This window comes from Lathyrus oleraceus, chromosome 3 (assembly GCF_024323335.1).
Source record: "Lathyrus oleraceus cultivar Zhongwan6 chromosome 3, CAAS_Psat_ZW6_1.0, whole genome shotgun sequence".
In the NCBI taxonomy this organism is placed as follows: Eukaryota; Viridiplantae; Streptophyta; class Magnoliopsida; order Fabales; family Fabaceae; genus Lathyrus; species Lathyrus oleraceus.
This window is the reverse complement of record NC_066581.1, coordinates 145611008-145638019: the sequence shown is the minus strand read 5'-3', so window position 1 is coordinate 145638019 and position 27012 is coordinate 145611008.

Below are 27012 nucleotides of genomic sequence, written 5' to 3'. Positions count from 1 at the left end.
GAACGTAGATAATAACCTCGCATGGAAGATTATCCATAACCGGGTTGTAGGTTGTTAAATGAATAATCGACCGAAAACATCCTGAAGAGAGCGAAAGCAAACTTGTTAAAGGATGAACATTCGATTCCACAAGGAATACGAATCTTACTCGACTGGGGAGGACGACTTCGACCCAAGAGCGCATGAGACATATTATCTATAGCCGTCAGAACGTAGATAATAACCTCGCATGGAAGATTATCCATAACCGGGTTGTAGGTTGTTAAATGGATAAATGACCGAAAACATCCTGAAAAGAGCGAAAGCAAACTCGTTAAAGGATGGATATTCGATTCCACAAGGAATACGAATCTTACTCTGCTGGAGATAACAATCGAAAGATTGACCAAAGAGCGCATGAGACATATTATCTATAGCCGTCAGAACGTAGATAATACACTCGCATGGAAGATTATCCATAACCGGGTTGTAGGTTGTTAGATGGATAATCGACCGAAAACATCCTGAAGAGAGCGAAGGCAAACTTGTTAAAGGATGGACATTCGATTCCACAAGGAATACGAATCTTACTCTGCTGGAGATAACAATCGAAAGATTGACCAACGAGTGCATGAGATATATTATCTATAGCCGTCAAAACGTAGATAATACACTCGCATGGAAGATTATCCATAACCGGGTTGTAGGTTGTTAAATGGATAAACGACCGAAAACATCCTGAAGAGAGCGAAAGCAAACTTGTTAAAGGATGAACATTCGATTCCACAAGGAATACGAATCTTACTCTGCTGGAGATAACAATCGAAAGATTGACCAAAGAGTGCATGAGATATATTATCTATAGCCATCAAAACGTAGATAATAAACTCGCATGGAAGATTATCCATAACCGGGTTGTAGGTTGTTAAATGGATAAACGACCGAAAACATCCTGAAGAGAGCGAAAGCAAACTTGTTAAAGGATGAACATTCGATTCCACAAGGAATACGAATCTTACTCTGCTGGAGATAACAATCGAAAGATTGACCAAAGAGTGCATGAGATATATTATCTATAGCCGTCAAAACGTAGATAATAAACTCGCATGGAAGATTATCCATAACCGGGTTGTAGGTTGTTAAATGGATAAACGACCGAAAACATCCTGAAGAGAGCGAAAGCAAACTTGTTAAAGGATGAACATTCGATTCCATAAGGAATACGAATCTTACTCTGCTGGAGATAACAATCGAAAGATTGACCAAAGAGTGCATGAGATATATTATCTATAGCCGTCAAAACGTAGATAATAAACTGTCATGGAAGATTATCCATAATCGGGTTGTAGGTTGTTAGATGGATAAACGACCGAAAAGAAAGGCATCGGTACCAGGACTAGGTATGCAAAGATGACCAATCAAAAGAGGATAAAGTTGCTAACTCGGAGCAAATATCCAAAAAGAAGGGGAAGACCCAATGGGGACAATACTGCTTGATCAAGGCAAGTATCCAAAGGGGACAAGACTATCAATATCACAAACCGGATACTGATAACTGCAAAGAGGGGATTACATCTACCGGTTAGTAGGCAGAAAACCACGGAAAAGTAACCAGTCATCGATAGGATGAGCACAAAGGGTTAACTCCAACAAGGGGATGAAAGTGGGATTTTACAACTACCAGCTAGTAGGTAGAAAACCACAAAGATAGGACTTACAACTACCGGTTTGTAGGTAGAAGCCAACAAACAGTCTGCTGAGAGACAAAGTGAGAAAAAGGATTTACAACTACCGGGTAGTGGGTAGAAGACCGTAAAGAAAGGACTTACAGCTACCGGTTCGTAGGTAGAGGCCAACAAATTCCACTGAGGATAAGATGAATGAGTGCCGGTTAGTGAGCGACTATTCATTTATGCCCCAGGGAAGCACAGGAGACAACAGAAAGCCAATTTAGGATTGATCCAAAAAGGCAGACTGAAACAAGACTCATCCTAATGAGGAAAGAACTCAATAGGGAAAACCCATCCCGTGTAGGGAGGGAACGGAAACAATCGTCATCCACGAGGATGTATCTCAGTGGGGAAATGGCAGGGAAGGATAGACACTTTCTGCTTAAGGGGTTGGCTCTACATGGAGAGATCAGACACACCCATATCTGCTTAAGGAAAAATCTACTGGAGAGATCTGTATTACCAAATAGCAGAAGGCAAACATCAACGGATACACTGCAACAGCTGCAACATTAGTACCTGAATGTTATGATTATGCATGTATGCTTTATACCTAAAATGTATGATGAATGTTGACAAACGGACATGCTCATCACATAGGTCCAGGAATCAACCATCCGGAGAGAAAACCAAAGTCATCATCCTGCAGGGGAGGAAGAGCCACAAGAGGCTTCCGGAGGGATCGTCAGTCATAACCGGAGAACATAATTCAACATACAGGTGGACGCGCCACAACAACTTGTGCTAGAGATACCAATAAACAACCAGATCTCTAATGAGGATGCGTAGGCATAGAGAAAGCTCATCATGCCAACAACTCCGTTGAGGAATCTATCTGAGGGACAAGATGGAGTACTGGGATGTCAATCCACCAAATACTGGATCTTCAGAGAAGAGCACCCATGCTGGGGAGAGGAGAAGACTGCTCTGCTGGAGAGGCGAAAGTTGAAGTCTTCGGTAAACACTCTGCTAGGGGAGCTGCCCCACAATAATGTTCCTAATAGCAAACCTGCTAGTGATGCCCCACGATATGGCTCAAACAGCACCCTATCGGGGATGCCCCACCATAGGGCTAACAGAGACTTGGAGGAAAAAAGTTGCACTGCCGGGAACATGAAGATGAACAACTTCAACCAACACTGCACTGAGCAACCTCGCTGTGGAGAAACCATGAAAATGTTCTGTAGGACAAAGATACAATCATGCTCGAGATACGAACAATTGTCTTACCTGTTGGTAATCATACCGCCCTTGGGAGAGCACTGTGGGTCTCCTAAGTGTCTTTCCATCATTGTGAAGGTTCACTTTGTTTAAGAATAATTTTTTTTGAAAAATTTGTTTATTTTTGAAAACAATGATACTTTATCAATTAAAACATGCAAAACATTTGTTGAGTTGAAACAAATAAGGGTGCAAATAATTGGATAAAAGCTCAAATTGATGTGATGGAATGGTAGTCTGCAAAGGGCGAGACTCCATAGATCTGTAAAAGTTTGAAATCGGTGATATATATTGGAGAGGGCTACATTGAACATAATGACCTTTCCTCTACCATTCCGAATTTTCGATGTATTCGGAGCTTCAGTCGACGACGAATCGAGAATCCCTGACGGATGACAGATTAGAGAGCACGGTCTTGTCAAGATGCAGTTACTTGCCAAATCCCTAAATTTTGCCTAGATTGCCCCAGTGTGAGGTGCTCAATCTAGCGGGATGCAAATTCTTTTTTCAATGTCTCTAACTTTTGCCTGGATCGCCCTTTCGGGTTTTCAATCCACCGAGACGCTCCTTTTTGCCTAAGTCTCCCTTTGGGGTGTTCGACTTAGCGAGCTGTTTTGCTTTTTTCCTTTTTTTTCTTAGGCGAAGTATTTCTTGACTGCATCGGAATTCACAGGACGAGTGAACTTCTCCATCCATTGTTGTAAGTGTCAAAACATTGCCTGAAAAGGCTCTCTTGACAACATATGGACTTTCAGCTTGGGGGGCTCACTTGCCCCTGGAATCGGGCACGAAAGACAGGACTTTCTTGAGCACAGGGTCATTTTCTCGGACACATGAGGCTTGACATTCTTATCGAATGCTTTCATCACTCTCTGCTGATATAACTGACCATGACACATGGCAGTTGATCTCTTCTTTTCGATCGAATTCAGCATCAGTCAACTTGGGACTTTGAGGGTGCTATTTTCTTTTGTTTTCTTTTGATTTTGCTTTTGATTTCTTTTGATTTCTTTTGATTTTGCACCCTCCTCTTTCGTTTTTTTTCCTTTTTTTTTTGATTAATGCCCTAGTTGGCTGTTCTGCTGATTCTCGAGATGCAGCTGAGTGATCTTCTTTTCTTGCTCAAGAAGTCGGGAAATGCCGTCAGGAATCCCTTCAACATCATCTTCGTCCGCTTCGAATACACGGAATTCAAAATTGGGAGATGACGTTCGATCATTATGTTCAATGGGTTTAAGAAACAACCTGCATAAAGATTTTGAGTATAAAAGCTTTTTGGAAATCAAACAAGACAATCGTTATGCAGATGAAAAGATTGCTTTGATTCTTGTTTTTAGGGTTTTTTGTGATCACCAATTTCATGCAAAAAGCGAAAAGGGAAAACAAATGGAAAAACAAATGTTTAACATGAATTTATTTGAATGAAAATATCATTGCACAAAATGTTGCCAACAATGTCATCACTTCTCCTTTTGGCATGGGAGAAGGATTTTTAAACAAAGTGATTATTGCTCTGACTTATGAACAACTGTAGGAAAGCCCACATTGACCCAATTGTGATAGATCCCCCCAGGGATGACAACTGTCAGTATCTTTTGCATCAGCAGCTTCTGTTCTTGAACAAACCTCTCTGTTGAAAACTCAGAAAAACAACCACCGCCAGCCCGGGACTTGCCGTCTTCAAGCTTGATTAACACGGGGACCTAAATCCTCCAAGATCAGAATACCTGACCTCACAAGGTCTTGAACCTTCATCTTCAGCTGGAAACAACTATCCACATCATGACCAGGAGCACCCGAATGATACACACAATGCTGTTCAGGCCTATACCACCACCGAGGGTTGACAGGTATGGGCGGCGGGTCTCTGGGAGTAATCAAGTTCCGCTCTAACAGAGAGGGATACAGTTCGGCGTAGGACATGGGGATTGGATCAAAAATGATCTTCTTCCTCTCATTACTCGTACTGGCTTGCTGGGAAGCCTGCTGCTGAGGACGATGTTGCTGATGTTGATACTGCTGAGCTGGCCTTCTCTGCTGTTGTTGAGGTTGAGTTGCTGGAATAGTCACAGCAGCAGCCTGACGATTCTGTCCTCTGTTTGCACTCCTCCGACGGTGCACAGCATTTGTTTCACTTTCTCCCCATTTGGGTGCCTCAGAGAATGGCTTCTTAGAACTTGAAGAGTTTGAAAATCCAGGATCTTGAATCTTTCCTGCTTTAATAAGGCTCTCAGTCCTTTCCCCACAGACAACAACATCAGAAAAGCTACTGAATGGGCAACTTCCCATGCGGTCCATGAACACACCTTGCAAGGTTCCAATGAACTTGTCCGTCAGCTCTCTCTCCAGCATAGGAGGTTGCACTCTTGCGGCTAGTTCACGCCACCTCTGGGCATACTCTTTGAAGCTCTCCTTATCTTTCTGATACAAGCTCTGTAACTGAGTTCGGCTCGGCGCCATGTCCATGTTGTGCTTGTATTGCCTTAGGAAGGCCTCACCCAAATCCTTCCAGCTTCTAACTGATTCTCGCTTCAGATCCATGTACCAATCCAAAGACGCTCCAGATAAACTGTCTTGGAAAAAGTACATCCACATCTTTTCATCATCAGTGTAGGCAGAGATCTTCCTGAAGTAAGCCTGCACGTGGGTGCGAGGACAAGAAGTGCCATTGTATTTGTCGAAAGAGGGCGCTTTGAACTTGTAGGGGATCTTCAACCCTTCCACCAAACCCATGTCGGTCACATCAAACCCAAGGGAGTTCTGACATTCCATGACTCGGATTTTCTCAGCAAGGTCATCCACTTTTCTATCCCTTTCTTCGGTTCTTACAACGTCCTCGTCCTCACTGAGGAGAGTAAACATGTCCTCTTGTTGGTCGACAAACGGAGCTGGATGACGAATCGGAGTCCGGGTAGCTCTGACATTGACCTCTGCAGCAAGAGGCTGACCATTGATTCTTATTCCTCTCAACTCGCCCCCGACGGCGTAGTCGTTAGTGGGAGCAGCAACGTTGATAGTCTCATGGGCCTGGGCAGGTGCAACAACAGGCGAAGCACGGTTGGATGTATGAAGCACGGTCTCTTGTCTCTGAACCAAGGCTCTAAGCTCTTCCTGACCTTGAGAAACCCCTTGCATCATGTTCATGAATTGGGCCATGTTCGCCCTCATCTCTGCCAACTCAGTCTGAACCTGATCCATACTCCTCTGTTGATTTAGTCTGGTTGCGGTGCGGACGATGATCAACAATCCTGTCTCAGTCAAAACCCAAAGTGAGAAGTCACGTCCCCAAACATGTCTGTAATGCAAGGATGATATGTGCATGATATGCATGATGCGGATGCTATTTTATCATGAATGATCCTGATAAAGGATATGCGTATGCGCGTTAACTTTTTTTCATTTTCATGCATTACTATTTTTTGGAAAATAAACATGCTATGATGCAAATGATGGAGCCAAGACTGGCAGGAACTGGCATCTGAGGAACCATCTGAAACCCCAAAGTCATCTGAGGAGCTGGCATCTAAACCCAAGTCTGGAGAACTGAGTCACCATCTGAGCGAGTACCCTCAAATTCAGCCCAGGGATCCGAAATAAACAGAACCCTCTGATCAATACCAGGGTCAAACCTCCGGCGTCCAGGAATATAACTCGTAGTCACCATCAGTACCAGGAGTCACCAACTGTACCTGTTAAAATGATCAACCCTTCCCCACTCACGGGTGTCGTCTAGGCCAGGGTAAGGTCGAGAGAAACACAGCACAAATAACCTTTCGCAGAATACCATCATATACACACCTGAAGTATGCAACGACAATATCCCACCAGGGTCTGAACTGTTCGTGATATCAATGTTCCGCTGAGTGGCGCAATACCACCCGCTTCCCATGAATCACTCTATTCCTAGGTTTCCTAGATTTCACTCATGGTCTGGGTATTGGACCTTTTACCTCAAGTAACTCCCACCCCAAACAGAGAAACACAGACAGCACAGCAGATGATAATGAATGAATGCAAACATTGACGCAAACAATAAATGCAAATAATAAATGCACATATATACAATGAATGCAATAAATAACAGCAAAAAGCAACCAAAGCCCTAACCTAGAGAGCGCTAGGAGAGACTCGCTCAGGGAAGATGGACCAGCAGAGGTCAACTTCTCTTTATCCCTAGCAGAGTCGCCAGCTGTCGCATTACGCGAAAAACCGGCGGGAAACAAGAAACAACAGAGCCGCCACCGTGCGTTGTTTATCCCAAAAGAGGGAAAGGAAACGCTCAGAGTAAACCTGGAAAAGACATGGTCTCGCGACCAAAGAGAACGGGATCGGGAGTCGGTTATGCGAAGGGAAGGTATTAGCACCCCTACGCATCCGTCGTACTCGACGGGATCCACGCACAATAGGAAGGAAAATGGTTGCTAAACACTGCTCAAACACACACACACACTGGCTGAAAGAGACACAAGGAAACAGACTGAAACTGACTCGGCAGGATATCGCATCCTGGGCCTACTTAGTCTATCAGGCATAGACATCAGAGTCGAAGTAGTTCGGACTGGGGAAACGACACATGCTCGCTAGGATATCGCATCCTATGCATACGTATCTCCTTGGGACGAAGGAGAATCAGAGCATTCGTAGCTCGGCTGACACGCACACAAACAAACACAGGCAAAGGCAAACGTGGAGCCCGAATGCCAATCGCTGGACTTACATCAGCATCCGAACCAAACAAACACACACAGGAAACCAACCGCCAATCGCTGGACTTACGTCGGACTCCAACCAGAACACACACAAGGGTGGTTAAGACACAGAGGGTGAGAGAAGAAAAAGGGCGGAAAAAGAAAAAAAAGCGCCCGGAGAGATCAGCTCATCTCCTGCCTACGTACCTCATCTGGTATGAGGATCAGGGCGACGTAGTTCCCCTACGCAGGGAAAAAGGACTAGCCTAACCAGATAACAGAGGGAGACACAACCCTAGGGAGACTACGACTCGAGCCTAGATGTTGTCATGCAAAGTCATCCCTAAGTTAAGGTTTCTAGCTAACTTGCACAGGAAGCAAGCCTATCCTAAACATGACTTGCACAGGAAGCAAGCCACACCTAACCCAACTTGCACAGGAAGCAAGAAGGGTCTCGATTGCAACTAGGGCAAGAGAAAGGGGAGGTCTCAATCGCAACGAGGGCGAGAGAAAAGAATTAGTGTTAGTTGTTAGTCAAACTCGACAAGACATCGCATCTCGTGCCTACGTATCTCATCTGGACATGAGAATCAGAGTTGCCGTAGTTCGGCTAAACTATTCCCGTTGGTTTGTGTTTTAAGTGGACAACGTCACTGCGCAATCTACCTGATGCTCGACCTTGGGAGACTTACTCACCTGTAGTAGAAGGAGTTAACGTATCCTTAAGAGGGGATAATGTTTGTTTGTGTTTTAGGAAAGCTCAAGCAAGAAAGGAAGTCCTATACGAAGGAACCATGCTACCTTAATTGACATGCAAACGAGACTACGCGGAGTCTAGCAAACCTAGGGGATACAATCACACCACACAAGCACATACAGCATGAAATAAACACACCAACAAGGGGCTCAAACATCAAGGCTAGGTTTTAGTCGAGGGGTCATATCAACCTCAACAAACAAACCACTGGAACTGGGTAGTGTTAGCTCTTAACCTTGCCATTGAGGGGCTAAGGTGAAGCAGATGAAAGGTGAGTGAAGATAAGACTTCACAGCTCTTATCCCTGGCCTGGGAGAGCTTAAGACAAGAATGTGTGGGTTCAGAAAGGGGGAACCCTTCTACACATTTGATACTGACTCAACTGTACAATTGTACAAGATCTTGGGTTTGTATCTGCAATGCATCAACACAGTGGTGTGAGCAAAGCAGATGACACACAGAATAGCAGGGGATAGGTTGCATATCCCTTGGGTTCTGCCAATTGCCTCTTCACTTAGGAGGTCTTTGACTCTATACAAGGACAAATGTAAACAGTCACAAACATTGCCTCTTAAGGAGGACTTCAGACAGTTGCCTGGCCAAGTAACAGGCCAGGTCTTCCAGACTACATGAAGATTAGAAATATACCTCAATGCGAATTGCTTATACAAGCAAAGCAAAGCAAAAGTTCACAAGGAACTGAGCAACTAAAAGCACTTGATTTTGAAACAATGAGTGAAACAGTTGTTGTTTGATGTTGTAAGCTCGAAACAGATGAAGGTTTAAGCTCCAGATGATGAATGGTTAAGATGTTTAACTCAGTGATGCTTGAAACAAAACAAATCGAACTCTGCCATTGATGAATGCTTGGAGAAACAGAGCTCGAAGTTGTTGTTCCAGTTGTGAAATGATGCTTGTACTATGCTCAAAAGGATGGTGAGTGGTGAGGTAAATGGCCAGGGCTCGAGTGCTTGAGGTTTGTTAACAGAAAATTCCAAAATGAGAGAAAATGAGCATTGAGAGAAAGATGGTTTTTCTGTATTCAAATGGTGGCTGCTAGGGTTGCAAAATGTTCAGAAAATGAGTTTATATCTTCTGTTTATGGTTTACTTAATGAGTGCTAAACACAAATTAACTTAATGAAGCATTTTGCTAAATGGCCATTTTGGTTCATATGGTGAGGTGTAATGGTAGGAGCACGAAAATTGGGCCTTCCACAAGTCACAAACAACATTTCAGAACTTAATTGAATGGCAAAATGTATTAAAATTGGTTATTTCAAAATTTCACTTTTGCACCATACTTGAAATTAATCATGATAGTTAAAAAATGCCATTTTGATTCATGAGGTTTTAGTGCATGAGGGTTACATTTTTGGAAAGAGGAGGTCAAATTTGACTTGTTGGAAAAAACCTCACCAAATTTGGCCAAATGGTTTGAGAGATATGGCCTTTTGAAGTTCAAGAATTTTTGAAAATGAATTGATCATATCTTGCAAACCATACATGGGAATTGAGAGTTCTTGGACTTTTTGGAAATGGGAGAACAAGATCTTCAACTTTCATGTTGGGCAAAAATTCATTTGAAGCTTGTATAATGATGTAAGTTTGGGATCAAGAAGTTTCCATTTTTGGCAAATTCCAATTACACGTCAAGTTTCTATTTCTGGAAATTTCTTGTCTGACTTTATTTTCTTCAATGTGGATGCTTGACTTTATTTTCTTCAATGTGGATGCCTGAGGGAGCTTCATTCAATGTCAGGTTTAGTGCATGATCATGGTTATCTGCAGCAAGAAAGTTTAGTATAGGATGATGGTTATCTGCAGCAAGAAAGTTTAGTATAGGATGATGGTTATTTGCAGCAAGAAGGTTCTCAGTATGATCGCCTTTCTCTGGCTGGTTCTGGTTCAGGATCTGTGAGGGAGTTTCATTCAATGTCAGGTTGAGTGCATGATCATGGTTATCTGCAGCAAGAAAGTTCTGTATAGGATGATGGTTATTTGCAGCAAGAAAGTTCTGTATAGGATCATCGTTATCTGCAGCAAGAAGGTTCTCAATATGAGCAACTTCCTCGGGATGGTTTTGGTTCAGGTTCAGGTTCTTTGAGATAGCTTCATTCAATGTCAGGTTCAGTGCACGATCATTGTTATCTGCAGAAAGAAAGTTTTGTGAAGGATGATGGTTATTTGCAGCAAGAAAGTTTTGTATAGGATGATGGTTATCTGCAGCAAGAAGGTTCTCAGTATGAGCAACTTCCTCGGGCTGGTTCTGGTTTAGGTTCTGTGAGGGAGCTTCATTCAATGTCAGGTTCAGTACATGATCATGGTTATCTATAGCAAGAAAGTTTTGTAAAGGATGATGGTTATTTGCAGCAAGAAAGTTCTGTATAAGATAATCGTTATCTGCAGCAAGAAGGTTCTCAGTATGAGCACCTTTCTCGGGCTGGTTCTGATTCAGGTTCTATGAGTGAGCTACATTCAATGTCAAGTTCAGCGCATGATCATAGTTATCTGCAGGAAGAAAGTTCTGTATAGGATGATGGTTATTTGCAGCAAGAAAGTTCTGTGAGGGAGCTTCATTCAATGTCAGGTTCAGTGCATGATCATGGTTATTTGCAACAAGAAAGTTTTGTATAGGATGATAGTTATTTGCAGCAAGAAAATTATGTATAGGATCATCGTTATCTGCAGCAAGAAGGTTCTCAATATGAGTAACTTCCTCGGGTTGGTTCTGGTTCAGGTTTTGTGATGGAGCTTCATTCAATGTCAGATTCAGTCCATGATCATGGTTATCTACAGACGGAAAGTTCTGTATAGGATGATTGATATTTGCACGAAGAATGTTCTGTATAGGATCATCGTTATCTGCAACAAGAAGGTTCTTAGTATGAGCAATTTCCTCGGGCTGGTTCTTGTTTAGGTTCTTTGAGATAGCTTCATTCAATGTCAGGTTTAGTGCATGATCGATTTTATCTGCAGCAAGAAAGTTTTGTATAGGATGATGGTTATTTGTAGCAAGAAAGTTTTGTATAGGATGATGGTTATTTGTAGCAAGAAAGTTATGTATAGGATCATCGTTATCTGCAGCAAGAAGGTTCTCAATATGAGCAACTTCCTCGGGTTGTTTCTGGTTCAGGTTCTGTAAGGGAGCTTCATTCAATGTCAGGTTCAGTGCATGATCATGGTTATCTGCAACAAGAAAGTTCTGTATAGGATGATAGTTATTTGCTGCAAGAAAGTTCTGTATAGGATTATCATTATCTGCAGCAAGAAGGTTCTCAGTATGAGCAACTTCCTCGGGCTGGTTCAGGTTCAGGTTCTGTGAGGGAGCTACATTCAATGTCAGGTTCAGTGCATTATCATGGTTACCTGCAGCAAGAAAGATTTGTATAGGATGATGGTTATTTGCAACAAGAAAGTTTTGTATAGGATGATGGTTATCTGCAGCAAGAAGGTTCTCCGTATGAGCAACTTCCTCGGGCTGGTTCTGGTTTAGGTTCTGTGAGGGAGCTTCATTCAATGATCATGGTTATCTACAGCAAGAAAGTTTTGTAAAGGATGATGGTTATTTGCAGCAAGAAAGTTCTGTATAAGATCATCGTTATCTGCAGCAAGAAGGTTCTGAGTATGAGCAACTTCCTCGGGCTGGTTCTGGTTCAGGTTCCTTGAGGGAGCTTCATTCAATGTCAGGTTTAGTGCAAGATCATGGTTATCTGCAGCAAGAAAGTTCGGTATAGGATGATGGTTATTTGCAGCAAGAAAGTTCTGTATAAGATCATCGTTATCTGTAGCAAGAAGGTTCTCAGTATGATCGCCTTTCTCGGGCTGGTTCTGGTTTAGGTTCTGTGAGGGAGCTTCATTCAATGTCAGGTTCAGTGCATGATCGTGGTTATCTACAGCAAGAAAGTTTTGTAAAGGATGATGGTTATTTGCAGCAAGAAAGTTATGTATAAGATCATCGTTATCTGCAGCAAGAAGGTTCTGAGTATGAGCAACTTCCTCGGGCTGGTTCTGGTTCAGGTTTTGTGATGGAGCTTCATTCAATGTCAGATTCAGTCCATGATCATGGTTATCTACAGACGGAAATATCTGTATAGGATGATGGATATTTGCAGCAAGAATGTTCTGTATAGGATCATCGTTATCTGCAGCAAGAAGGTTCTTAGTATGAGCAATTTCCTCGGGCTGGTTCTTGTTTAGGTTCTTTGAGATAGCTTCATTCAATGCCAGGTTCAGTGCATGATCGATTTTATCTGCACAAGAAAGTTTTGTATAGGATGATGGTTATTTGTAGCAAGAAAGTTTTGTATAGGATGATGGTTATTTGTTGCAAGAAAGTTATGTTTAGGATTATCGTTATCTGCAGCAAGAAGGTTCTCAGTATGAGCAACTTCCTCGGGCTGTTTCTGGTTCAGGTTCTGTAAGGGAGCTTCATTCAATGTCAGGTTCAGTGAATGATCATGGTTATCTGCAACAAGAAAGTTCTGTATAGGATGATAGTTATTTGCAGCAAGAAAGTTCTGTATAGGATTATCGTTATCTGCAGCAAGAAGGTTCTCAGTATGAGCAACTTCCTCGGGCCGGTTCTGGTTCAGGTTCTGTGAGGGAGCTACATTCAATGTCAGGTTCAGTGCATTATCATGGTTATCTGCAGCAAGAAAGATTTGTATAGGATGATGGTTATTTGTAGCAAGAAAGTTTTGTATAGGATGATGGTTATCTGCAGCAAGAAGGTTCTCCGTATGAGCAACTTCCTCGGGCTGGTTCTGGTTTAGGTTCTTTGAGGGAGCTTCATTCAATGTCAGGTTCAGTGCATGATCATATATATCTACATCAAGAAAGTCTTGTAAAGGATGATGGTTATTTGCAGCAAGAATGTTCTGTATAAGATCATCGTTATCTGCAACAAGAAGGTTCTTAGTATGAGCAATTTCCTCGAGCTGGTTCTTGTTTAGGTTCTTTGAGATAGCTTCAGTCAATGTCAGGTTCAGTGCATGATCATTGTTATCTGCAGAAAGAAAGTTTTGTGAAGGATGATGGTTATTTGTAGCAAGAAACTTATGTATAGGATCAACGTTATCTGCAGCAAGAAGGTTCTCAATATGAGCAACTTCCTCGGGCTGGTTCTGGTTTAGGTTCTGTGAGGGAGCTTCATTCAATGTCAGGTTCAGTGCATGATCGTGGTTATCTACAGCAAGAAAGTTTTGTAAAGGATGATCGTTATTTGCAGCAAGAAAGTTATGTATAAGATCATCGTTATCTGCAGCAAGAAGGTTCTGAGTATGAGCAACTTCCTCGGGCTGGTTCTGGTTCAGGTTTTGTGATGGAGCTTCATTCAATGTCAGATTCAGTCCATGATCATGGTTATCTACAGACGGAAAGTTCTGTATAGGATGATGGATATTTGCAGCAAGAATGTTCTGTATAGGATCATCGTTATCTGCAGCAAGAAGGTTCTTAGTATGAGCAATTTCCTCGGGCTGGTTCTTGTTTAGGTTCTTTGAGATAGCTTCATTCAATGCCAGGTTCAGTGCATGATCGATTTTATCTGCACAAGAAAGTTTTGTATAGGATGATGGTTATTTGTAGCAAGAAAGTTTTGTATAGGATGATGGTTATTTGTTGCAAGAAAGTTATGTTTAGGATTATCGTTATCTGCAGCAAGAAGGTTCTCAGTATGAGCAACTTCCTCGGGCTGTTTCTGGTTCAGGTTCTGTAAGGGAGCTTCATTCAATGTCAGGTTCAGTGAATGATCATGGTTATCTGCAACAAGAAAGTTCTGTATAGGATGATAGTTATTTGCAGCAAGAAAGTTCTGTATAGGATTATCATTATCTACAGCAAGAAGGTTCTCAGTATGAGCAACTTCCTCGGGCCGGTTCTGGTTCAGGTTCTGTGAGGGAGCTACATTCAATGTCAGGTTCAGTGCATTATCTTGGTTATCTGCAGCAAGAAAGATTTGTATAGGATGATGGTTATTTGTAGCAAGAAAGTTTTGTATAGGATGATGGTTATGTGCAGCAAGAAGGTTCTCCGTATGAGCAACTTCCTCGGGCTGGTTCTGGTTTAGGTTCTTTGAGGGAGCTTCATTCAATGTCAGGTTGAGTGCATGATCATATATATCTACATCAAGAAAGTCTTGTAAAGGATGATGGTTATTTGCAGCAAGAATGTTCTGTATAAGATCATCGTTATCTGCAACAAGAAGGTTCTTAGTATGAGCAATTTCCTCGAGCTGGTTCTTGTTTAGATTCTTTGAGATAGCTTCAGTCAATGTCAGGTTCAGTGCATGATCATTGTTATCTGCAGAAAGAAAGTTTTGTGAAGGATGATGGTTATTTGTAGCAAGAAACTTATGTATAGGATCAATGTTATCTGCAGCAAGAAGGTTCTCAATATGAGCAACTTCCTCGGGCTGGTTCTGGTTTAGGTTCTGTGAGGGAGCTTCATTCAATGTCAGGTTCAGTGCATGATCGTGGTTATCTACAGCAAGAAAGTTTTGTAAAGGATGATCGTTATTTGCAGCAAGAAAGTTATGTATAAGATCATCGTCATCTGCAGCAAGAAGGTTCTGAGTATGAGCAACTTCCTCGGGCTAGTTCTGGTTCAGGTTCCCTGAGGGAGCTTCATTCAATGTCAGGTTTAGTGCATGATCATGGTTATCTGCAGCAAGAAAGTTCGGTATGGGATGATGGTTATTTGCAGCAAGAAAGTTCTGTATAAGATCATCGTTATCTGCAGCAAGAAGGTTCTCAGTATGATCGCCTTTCTCGGGTTGGTTCTGGTTCAGGATCTGTGAGGGAGTTTCATTCAATGTCAGGTTGAGTGCATGATCATGGTTATCTGCAGCAAGAAAGTTCTGTATAGGATGATGGTTATTTGCAGCAAGAAAGTTCTGTATAGGATCATCGTTATCTGCAGCAAGAAGGTTCTCAATATGAGCAACTTCCTCGGGCTGGTTCTGGTTCAGGTTCTGTGATGGAGCTTCATTCAATGTCAGGTTCAGTCCATGATCATGGTTATCTGCAGCAAGGAAGTTCTGTATAGGATGATGGATATTTGCAGCAAGAATGTTCTGTATAAGATCATCGTTATCTGCAACAAGAAGGTTCTTAGTATGAGCAATTTCCTCGAGCTGGTTCTTGTTTAGGTTCTATGAGATAGCTTCAGTCAATGTCAGGTTCAGTGCATGATCATTGTTATCTGCAGAAAGAAAGTTTTGTAAAGGATGATCGTTAATTGTAGCAAGAAACTTATGTATAAGATCATCGTTATCTGCAGCAAGAAGGTTCTGAGTATGAGCAACTTCCTCGGGCTGGTTCTGGTTCAGGTTTTGTGATGGAGCTTCATTCAATGTCAGATTCAGTCCATGATCATCGTTATCTACAGCAAGAAAGTTCTGTATAGGATGATGGATATTTGCAGCAAGAATGTTCTGTATAGGATCATCGTTATCTGCAGCAAGAAGGTTCTTAGTATGAGAAATTTCCTCGGGCTGGTTCTTGTTTAGGTTCTTTGAGATAGCTTCCTTCAATGTCAGGTTCAGTGCATGATCGATTTTATCTGCAGCAAGAAAGTTTTGTATAGGATGATGGTTATTTGTAGCAAGAAAGTTTTGTATAGGATGATGGTTATTTGTAGCAAGAAAGTTATGTATAGGATCATCGTTATCTGCAGCAAGAAAGTTCTCAATATGAGCAACTTCCTCGGGCTGTTTCTGGTTCAGGTTCTGTAAGGGAGCTTCATTCAATGTCAGGGTTCAGTGCATGATCTTGGTTATCTGCAACAAGAAAGTTCTGTATAGGATGATAGTTATTTGCAGCAAGAAAGTTCTGTATAGGATTATCATTATCTGCAGCAAGAAGGTTCTCAGTATAAGCAACTTCCTCGGGCTGGTTCTGGTTCAGGTTCTGTGAGGGAGCTACATTCAATGTCAGGTTTAGTGCATTATTATGGTTATCTACAGCAAGAAAGATTTGTATAGGATGATGGTTATTTGCAACAAGAAAGTTCTGTATAGGATTATCATTATCTGCAGCAAGAAGGTTCTCCGTATGAGCAACTTCCTCGGGCTGGTTCTGGTTTAGGTTTTGTGACGGAGCTTCATTCAATGCCAGGTTCAGTGCATGATCATGGTTATCTACAACAAGAAATTTTTGTAAAGGATGATGGTTATTTGCAGCAAAAAAGTTCTGTATAAGATCATCGTTATCTACAGCAAGAAGGTTCTGAGTATGAGCAACTTCCTCGGGCTGGTTCTGGTTCAGGTTCCCTGAGGGAGCTTCATTCAATGTCAGGTTTAGTGCATGATCATGGTTATCTGCAGCAAGAAAGTTCGGTATAGGATGATGGTTGTTTGCAGCAAGAAAGTTCTGTATAAAATCATCGTTATCTGTAGCAAGAAGGTTCTCAGTATGATCGCCTTTCTCGGGCTGGTTCTGGTTCAGGATCTGTGAGGGAGTTTCATTCAATGTCAGGTTGTGTGCATGATCAAGGTTATCTGCAGCAAGAAAGTTCTGTATAGGATGATGGTTATTTGCAGCAAGAAAGTTCTGTATAGGATCATCGTTATCTGCAGCAAGAAGGTTCTCAATATGAGCAACTTCCTCGGGTTGGTTCTGGTTCAGGTTCAGGTTCTGTAATGGAGCTTCATTCAATTTCAGGTTCAGTCCATGATCATGGTTATCTGCAGCAAGGAAGTTCTGTATAGGATGATGGATATTTGTAGCCAGAATGTTCTGTATAATATCATCGTTATCTGCAACAAGAAGGTTCTTAGTATGAGCAATTTCCTCAAGCTGGTTCTTGTTTAGGTTCTTTGAGATAGCTTCATTCAATGTCAGGTTCAGTGCATGATCATTGTTATCTGCAGAAAGAAAGTTTTGTGAAGGATGATGGTTATTTGTAGAAAGAAACTTATGTATAGGATCATCATTATCTGCAGCAAGAAGGTTCTCAATATGAGCAACTTCCTCGGGTTGTTTCTGGTACAGGTTTTGTAAGGGAGCTTCATTCAATGTCAGGTTCAGTGCATGATCATGGTTATTTGCAACAAGAAAGTTCTGTATAGGATGATAGTTATTTGCAGCAAGAAAGTTATGTATAGGATCATCGTTATCTGCAGCAAGAAGGTTCTCAATATGAGTAACTTCCTCGGGTTGGTTCTGGTTCAGGTTTTGTGATGGAGCTTCATTCAATGTCAGATTCAGTCCATGATCATGGTTATCTACAGACGGAAAGTTTTGTATAGGATGATGGATATTTGCAGCAAGAATGTTCTGTATAGGATCATCGTTATCTACAACAAGAAGGTTCTTAGTATGAGCAATTTCCTCGGGCTGGTTCTTGTTTAGGTTCTTTGAGATAGCTTCATTCAATGTCAGGTTCAGTGCATGATCGATTTTATCTGCAGCAAGAAAGTTTTGTATAGGATGATGGTTATTTGTAGCAAGAAAGTTTTGTATAGGATGATGGTTATTTGTAGCAAGAAAGTTATATTTAGGATTATCGTTATCTGCGTGAAGAAGGTTCTCAATATGAGCAACTTCCTCGGGCTGTTTCTGGTTCAGGTTCTGTAAGGGAGCTTCATTCAATGTCAGGTTCAGTGCATGATCATGGTTATCTGCAACAAGAAAGTTCTGTATAGGATGAGAGTTATTCGCAGCAAGAAAGTTCTGTATAGGATTATCATTATCTGCAGCAAGAAGGTTCTCAGTATGAGCAACTTCCATGGGCCGGTTCTGGTTCAGGTTCTGTGAGGGAGCTACATTCAATGTCAGGTTCAGTGCATTATCATGGTTATCTGCAGCAAGAAAGATTTGTATAGGATGATGGTTATTTGCAGCAAGAAAGTTTTGTATAGGATGATGGTTATCTGCAGCATGAAGGTTCTTTGTATGAGCAACTTCCTCGGGCTGGTTCTGGTTTAGGTTCTGTGAGGGAGCTTCATTCAATGTCAGGTTCAGTGCATGATCATGGTTATCTACAGCAAGAAAGTCTTGTAAAGGATGATGGTTATTTGCAGCAAGAAAGTTCTGTATAAGATAATCGTTATCTGCAGCAAGAAGGTTCTCAGTATGAGCGCCTTTCTCGGGCTGGTTCTGATTCAGGTTCTATGAGTGAGCTACATTCAATGTCAAGTTCAGCGCATGATCATGGTTATCTGCAGGAAGAAAGTTCTGTATAGGATGATGGTTATTTGCAGCAAGAAAGTTCTGTATAAGATCATCGTCATCTGCAGCAAGAAGGTTCTGAGTATGAGCAACTTCCTCGGGCTAGTTCTGGTTCAGGTTCCCTGAGGGAGCTTCATTCAATGTCAGGTTTAGTGCATGATCATGGTTATCTGCAGCAAGAAAGTTCGGTATAGGATGATGGTTATTTGCAGCAAGAAAGTTCTGTATAAGATCATCGTTATCTGCAGCAAGAAGGTTCTCAGTATGATCGCCTTTCTCGGGTTGGTTCTGGTTCAGGATCTGTGAGGGAGTTTCATTCAATGTCAGGTTGAGTGCATGATCATGGTTATCTGCAGCAAGAAAGTTCTGTATAGGATGATGGTTATTTGTAGCAAGAAAGTTCTGTATAGGATCATCGTTATCTGCAGCAAGAAGGTTCTCAATATGAGCAACTTCCTCGGGATGGTTCTGGTTCAGGTTCTGTGATGGAGCTTCATTCAATGTCAGGTTCAGTCCATGATCATGGTTATCTGCAGCAAGGAAGTTCTGTATATGATGATGGATATTTGCAGCAAGAATGTTTTGTATAAGATCATCGTTATCTACAACAAGAAGGTTCTTAGTATGAGCAATTTCCTCGAGCTGGTTCTTGTTTAGGTTCTTTGAGATAGCTTCAGTCAATGTCAGGTTCAGTGCATGATCATTGTTATCTGTAGAAAGAAATTTTTGTGAAGGATGATGGTTATTTGTAGCAAGAAACTTATGTATAGGATCATCGTTATCTGCAGCAAGAAGGTTCTCAATATGAGCAACTTCCTTGGGGTGTTTCTGGTTCAGGTTCTGTAAGGGAGCTTCGTTCAATGTCAGGTTCAGTGCATGATCATGGTTATTTGCAACAAGAAAGTTCTGTTTAGGATGATAGTTATTTGCAGCAAGAAAGTTATGTATAGGATCATCGTTATCTGCAGCAAGAAAGTTCTCAATATGAGTAACTTTCTCGGGTTGGTTCTGGTTCAGGTTTTGTGATGGAGCTTCATTTAATGTCAGATTCAGTCCATGATCATGGTTATCTACAGCAAGAAAGTTCTGTATAGGATGATGGATATTTGCAGCAAGAAAGTTCTGTATAGGATCATCGTTATGTGCAGCAAGAAGGTTCTTAGTATGAGCAATTTCCTCGGGCTGGTTCTTGTTAGGTTCTTTGAGATAGCTTCATTCAATGTCAGGTTCAGTGCATGATCGATTTTATTTGCAGCAAGAAAGTTTTGTATAGGATGATGGTTATTTGTAGCAAGAAAGTTTTGTATAGGATGATGGTTATTTGTAGCAAGAAAGTTATGTATAGGATCATCGTTATCTGCAGCAAGAAGGTTCTCAATATGAGCAACTTCCTCGGGCTGTTTCTGGTTCAGGTTCTGTAAGGGAGCTTCATTCAATGTCAGGTTCAGTGCATGATCATGGTTATCTGCAACAAGAAAGTTCTGTATAGGATGATAGTTATTTGCTGCAAGAAAGTTCTGTATAGGATTATCATTATCTGCAGCAAGAAGGTTCTCAGTATGAGCAACTTCCTCGGGCTGATTATGGTTCAGGTTCTGTGAGGGAGCTACATTTAATGTCAGGTTCAGTGCATTATCATGGTTATCTATAGCAAGAAATATTTGTATAGGATGATGGTTATTTGTAGCATGAAAGGTTTGTATAGGATGATGGTTATCTGCAGCAAGAAGGTTCTCAGTACGAGCAACTTCCTCGGGCTGGTTCTGGTTCAGGTTCTGTGAGGGAGCTGCATTCAATGTCAGGTTAAGTGCATGATCATGGTTATCTGCAGCAAGAAAGTTCTGTATAGAATGATGGTTATTTGCAGCAAGAAAGTTCTGTATATGATCACCGTTATCTGCAGCAAGAAGGTTCTCAATATGAGCAACTTCCTCGGGCTGGTTTTGGTTCAGCTTCTGTGATGGAGCTTCATTCAATGTCAGGTTCAGTGCATCATCATTGTTATCTGCAGAAAGAAAGTTTTGTGAAGGATGATGGTTATTTGTAGCAAGAAACTTATGTATAGGATCATCGTTATCTGGAGCAAGAAGGTTCTCAATATAGGATCCTCGGGTTGGTTCTGGTTCAGGTTTTGTGATGGAGCTTCATTCAATGTCAGATTCAGTCCATGATCATGGTTATCTACAGCAAGAAAGTACTGTATAGGATGATGGATATCTGCAGCAAGAATGTTCTGTATAGGATCATCGTTATCTGCAACAAGAAAGTTCTGTATAGGATGATGGTTATCTGCAACAAGAGGTTCTCAGTATGAGCAACTTCCTCGGGCTGGTTCTGGTTTAGGTTCTGTGAGGGAGCTTCATTCAATGTCTGGTTCAGTGCATGATCATGGTTATCTACAGCAAGAAAGTTTTGTAAAGGATGATGGTTATTTGCAGCAAGAAAGTCCTGTATAAGATCATCGTTATCTGCAGCAAGAAGGTTCTCAGTATGATCGCATTTCTCGGGCTGGTTCTAGTTCAGGATCTGTGAGGGAGTTTCATTCAATGTCAGGTTCAGTGCATGATCATTGTTATATGCAGCAAGAAAGTTCTGTACAGGATGATGGTTATTTGCAACAAGAAAGTCATGTATAGGATCATCGTTATCTGTAGCAAGAAGGTTCTCAATATGATCATTGTTATCTGTGAGGGAGCTTCATTCAATATGAGGTTCGGTGCATTATCATGGTTATCTACAGCAAGAAAGATTTGTATAGGATGATTGTTATTTGCAGCAAGAAAGTTATGTATAGGATGATGGTTATCTGCAACAAGAAGGTTCTCAGTATGAGCAACTTCCTCGGGCTGGTTCTGGTTCAGGTTCTGAGAGGGAGTTTCATTCAATGTCAGGGGTTAAGTGCATGATCATGGTTATCTGCAGCAAGAAAGTTTTGTATAGGATAATGGTTATTTGCAGCAAGAAAGTTCTGTATAGGATGATGGTTATCTGCAGCTAGAAGGTTCTCAGTATGAGCAACTTCCTCGGGTTGGTTCTGGTTTAGGTTATGTGAGGGAGCTTCATTCAAAGTCAGGTTCAGTGGATGATCATGGTTATCTGCAGCAAGAAAGTTCGGTATAGTATGATGGTTATTTGCAGCAAGAAAGTTCTGTATAAGATCATCGTTATCTGCAGCAAGAAGGTTCTCAGTATGATCGCATTTCTCGGGCTGGTTCTGGTTTAGGATCTGTGAGGGAGTTTCATTCAATGTCAGGTTCAGTGCATGATCATTGTTATATGCAGCAAGAAAGTTCTGTACAGGATGATGGTTATTTGCAACAAGAAAGTCATGTATAGGATCATCGTTATCTATAGCAAGAAGGTTCTCAATATGAGCAACTTCCTCGACCTGATTTTGGTTCAGGTTTTATGATGGAGCTTCATTCAATGTCAGCTTCAGTCTATGATCATGGTTACCTGCAGCAAGAAAGTTCTATATAGGATGATGGATATTTACAGCAAGAATGTTCTGTATAGGATCATCGTTATCTACAACAACAAGGTTCATAATATGAGCAATTTCCTCGGGCTGGTTCTTGTTCAGGTTCTTTAAGGGAGCTTCATTTAATTTCAGGTTCAGTGCATGATCATGGTTATCTGCAACAAAAAAGTTCTGTATATGATGATAGTTATTTGTAGCAAGAAAGTTCTGTATAGGATGATCATTATCTGCAGCAAGATGGTTCTTAGTATTAGCAACTTCCTCAGGCGGGTTTTGGTTAAGGTTCTGTGAGGGAGTTTCATTCAATGTCAGGTTAAGTGCATGATCATGGTTATCTGCAGCAAGAAAGTTTTGTATAGGATGATGGTTATTTGCAGCAAGAAGTTCTGTATAAGATCATTGTTATCTACAGCAACAAAGGTTCTCAGTATGATCGCCTTTCTCGGGCTGGTTCTGGTTCAGGATTTGTGAGGGAGTTTTGTTCAATGTCAGGTTCAGTGCATGATCATGGTTATATGCAGCAAGAAAGTTCTGTACAGGATGATGGTTATTTGCAACAAGAAAGTTATGTATAGGATCATCGTTATCTGCAGCAAGAAGGTTCTCAGTATGATCGCCTTTCTCGGGCTGGTTCTGGTTCAGGATCTGTGAGGGAGTTTCATTCAATGTCAAGTTGAGTGCATGGTCATGGTTATCTGCAGCAAGAAAGTTCTGTATAGGATGATGGTTATTTGCAGCAAGAAAGTTCTGTATAGGATCATCGTTATCTGCAGCATGAAGGTTCTCAATATGAGCAACTTCCTCGGGTTGGTTTTGGTTCAGGTTCAGGTTCTGTGATGGAGCTTCATTCAATGTCAGGTTTAGTCCATGATCATGGTTATCTGCAGTGAGGAAGTTCTATATAGGATGATGGATATTTTCAGCAAGAATGTTCTGTATAAGATCATCGTTATATGCAACAAGAAGGTTCTTAGTATGAGCAATTTCCTCAAGCTGGTTCTTGTTTAGGTTCTTTGAGATAGCTTCATTCAATGTCAGGTTCAGTGCCTGATCATTGTTATCGGCAGAAAGAAAGTTTTGTGAAGGATGATGGTTATTTGTAGCAAGAAAGTTATGTATAGGATCATCGTTATCTGCAGCAAGAAGGTTCTCAGTATGAGCAACTTCATCGGGCTGGTTCTGGTTTAGGTTCTGTGAGGGAGGTTCATTCAATGTCAGGTTCAGTGCATGATCATGGTTATCTATAGCAAGAAAGTTTTGTATAGGATGATAGTTATTTGCAGCAAGAAAGTTCTGTATAGGATTATCATTATCTGCAGCAAGAAAGTTCTGTATAAGATAATCGTTATCTGCAGCAAGAAGGTTCTCAGTATGAGCACCTTTCTCGGGCTGGTTCTGATTCCGGTTCTATGAGTGAGCTACATTCAATGTCAAGTTCAGCGCATGATCATAGTTATCTGCAGGAAGAAAGTTCTGTATAGGATGATGGTTATTTGCAGCAAAAAAGTTCTGTATAAGATCATCGTTATCAGCAGCAAGAAGGTTCTGAGTATGAGCAACTTCCTCGGGCTGGTTCTGGTTCAGGTTCCCTGAGGGAGCTTCATTCAATGTCAGGTTTAGTGCATGATCATGGTTATCTGCAGCAAGAAAGTTCAGTATAGGATGATGGTTATTTGCAGCAAGAAAGTTATGTATAAGATCATCGTTATCTGCAGCAAGAAGGTTCTCAGTATGATCGCCTTTGTCGGGCTGGTTCTGGTTCAGGATCTGTGAGGGAGTTTCATTCAATGTCAGGTTGAGTGCATGGTCATGGTTATCTGCAGCAAGAAAGTTCTGTATAGGATGATGGTTATTTGCAGCAAGAAAGTTCTGTATAGGATCATCGTTATCTGCAGCAAGAAGGTTCTCAATATGAGCAACTTCCTCGGGCTGGTTTTGGTTCAGGTTCAGGTTCTGTGATGGAGCTTCATTCAATGTCAGGTTCAATCCATGATCATGGTTATCTGCAGCGAGGAAGTTCTATATAGGATGATGGATATTTTCAGCAAGAATGTTCTGTATAAGATCATCATTATCTGCAACAAGAAGGTTCTTAGTATGAGCAATTTCCTCGAGCTGGTTCTTGTTTAGGTTCTTTGAGATAGCTTCATTCAATGTCAGGTTCAGTGCATGATCATTGTTATCTGCAGAAAGAAAGTTTTGTGAAGGATGATAGTTATTTGTAGCAAGAAAGTTATGTATAGGATCATCGTTATCAGCAGCAAGAAGGTTCTCTATATGAGCAACTTCCTCGGGTTGTTTCTGGTTCAGGTTCTGTAAGGAAGCTTCATTCAATGTCAGGTTCAGTGCATGATCATGGTTATCTGCAACAAGAAAGTTCTGTATAGGATGATAGTTATTTGCAGCAAGAAGTTCTGTATAGGATTATCATTATCTGCAGCAAGAAGGTTCTCAGTATGAGCAACTTCCTCGGGCTGGTTCGGGTTCGGTTCTGTGAGGGAGCTACATTCATGTCAGTGTCAGTGCATTATCATGGTTATCTGCAGCAAGAAAGATTTGTATAGGATTATTATTATTTGCAACAAGAAAGTTTTGTATAGGATGATGGTTATCTGCAGCATAAAAGGTTCTCCGTATGAGCAACTTCCTCGGGCTGGTTCTGGTTTAGGTTCTGTGAGGGAGCTTCATTCAATGTCAGGTTCAGTGCATGATCATGGTTATCTACAGCAAGAAAGTTTTGTAAAGGATGATGGTTTATTTGCAGCAAGAAATTTCTGTATAAGATCATCGTTATCTGCAGCAAGAAGGTTCTGAGTATGAGCAACTTCCTTGGGCTGGTTCTGGTTCAGGTTCCTTGAGGGAGCTTCATTCAATGTCAGGTTTAGTGCATGATCATGGTTATCTGCAGCAAGAAAGTTCGGTATAGGATGATGGTTATTTGCAGCAAGAAAGTTCTGTATAAGATCATCGTTATCTGTAGCAAGAAGGTTCTCAGTATGATCGCCTTTCTCGGGCTGGTTCTGGTTCAGGATCTGTGAGGGAGCTTCATTCAATGTCAGATTGTGTGCATGATCATGGTTATCTACAGACGGAAAGTTCTGTATAGGATGATGGATATTTGCAGCAAGAATGTTCTGTATAGGATCATCGTTATCTACAACAAGAAGGTTCTTAGTATGAGCAATTTCCTCGGGCTGTTTCTTATTTAGGTTCCTTGAGATAGCTTCATTCAATGTCAGGTTCAGTGCATGATCGATTTTATCGGCAGCAAGAAAGTTTTGTATAGGATGATGGTTATTTGTAGCAAGAACGTTTTGTATAGGATGATGGTTATTTGTAGCAAGAAAGTTATGTTTAGGATTATCGTTATCTGCAGTAAGAAGGTTCTCAATATGAGCAACTTCCTCGGGCTGTTTCTGGTTCAGGTTCTGTAAGGGAGCTTCATTCAATGTCAGGTTCAGTGCATGATCATGGTTATCTGCAACAAAAAGTTCTGTATAGGATGATAGTTATTTGCAGCAAGAAAGTTCTGTATAGGATTATCATTATCTGCAGCAAGAAGGTTCTCAGTATGAGCAACTTCCTCGGGCTGGTTCTGGTTTAGGTTCTGTGAGGGAGCTACATTCAACGTCAGGTTCAGTGCATTATCATGGTTATCTGCAGCAAGAAAGATTTGTATAGGATGATGGTTATTTGCAGCAAGAAAGTTCTGTATAAGATCATTGTTATCTACAGCAAGAAGGTTCTCAGTATGATCGCCTTTCTCGGGCTGGTTCTGGTTCAGGATTTGTGAGGGAGTTTCGTTCAATGTCAGGTTCAGTGCATGATCATGGTTATATGCAGCAAGAAAGTTCTGTACAGGATGATGGTTATTTGCAACAAGAAAGTTATGTATAGGATCATCGTTATCTGCAGCAAGAAGGTTCTCAGTATGATCGCCTTTCTCGGGCTGGTTCTGGTTCAGGATCTGTGAGGGAGTTTCATTCAATGTCAAGTTGAGTTCATGGTCATGGTTATCTGCAGCAAGAAAGTTCTGTATAGGATGATGGTTATTTGCAGCAAGAAAGTTTTGTATAGGATCATCGTTATCTGCAGCAAGAAGGTTCTCAATATGAGCAACTTCCTCGGGCTGGTTTTGGTTCAGGTTCAGGTTCTGTGGTGGAGCTTCATTCAATGTCAGGTTCAGTCCATGATCATGGTTATCTGCAGCGAGGAAGTTCTATATAGGATGATGGATATTTTCAGCAAGAATGTTCTGTATAAGATCATCGTTATCTGCAACAAGAAGGTTCTTAGTATGAGCAATTTCCTCGAGCTGGTTCTTGTTTAGGTTCTTTGAGATAGCTTCATTCAATGTCAAGTTCAGTGCATGATCATTGTTATCGGCAGAAAGAAAGTTTTGTGAAGGATGATGGTTATTTGTAGTAAGAAAGTTATGTATAGGATCATCGTTATCTGCAGCAAGAAGTTACTCAGTATGAGCAACTTCATCGGGCTGGTTCTGGTTTAGGTTCTGTGAGGGAGCTTCATTCAATGTCAGGTTCAGTGCATGATCATGGTTATCTATAGCAAGAAAGTTTTGTATAGGATGATAGTTATTGCAGCAAGAAAGTCTGTATAGGATTATCATTATCTGCAGCAAGAAAGTTCTGTATAAGATAATCGTTATCTGCAGCAAGAAGGTTCTCAGTATGAGCACCTTTCTCGGGCTGGTTCTGATACCGGTTCTATGAGTGAGCTACATTCAATGTCAAGTTCAGCGCATGATCATAGTTATATGCAGGAAGAAAGTTCTGTATAGGATGATGGTTATTTGCAGCAAAAAAGTTCTGTATAAGATCATCGTTATCTGCAGCAAGAAGGTTCTGAGTATGAGCAACTTCCTCGGGCTGGTTCTGGTTCAGGTTCCCTGAGGGAGCTTCATTCAATGTCAGGTTTAGTGCGTGATCATGGTTATCTGCAGCAAGAAAGTTCAGTATAGGATG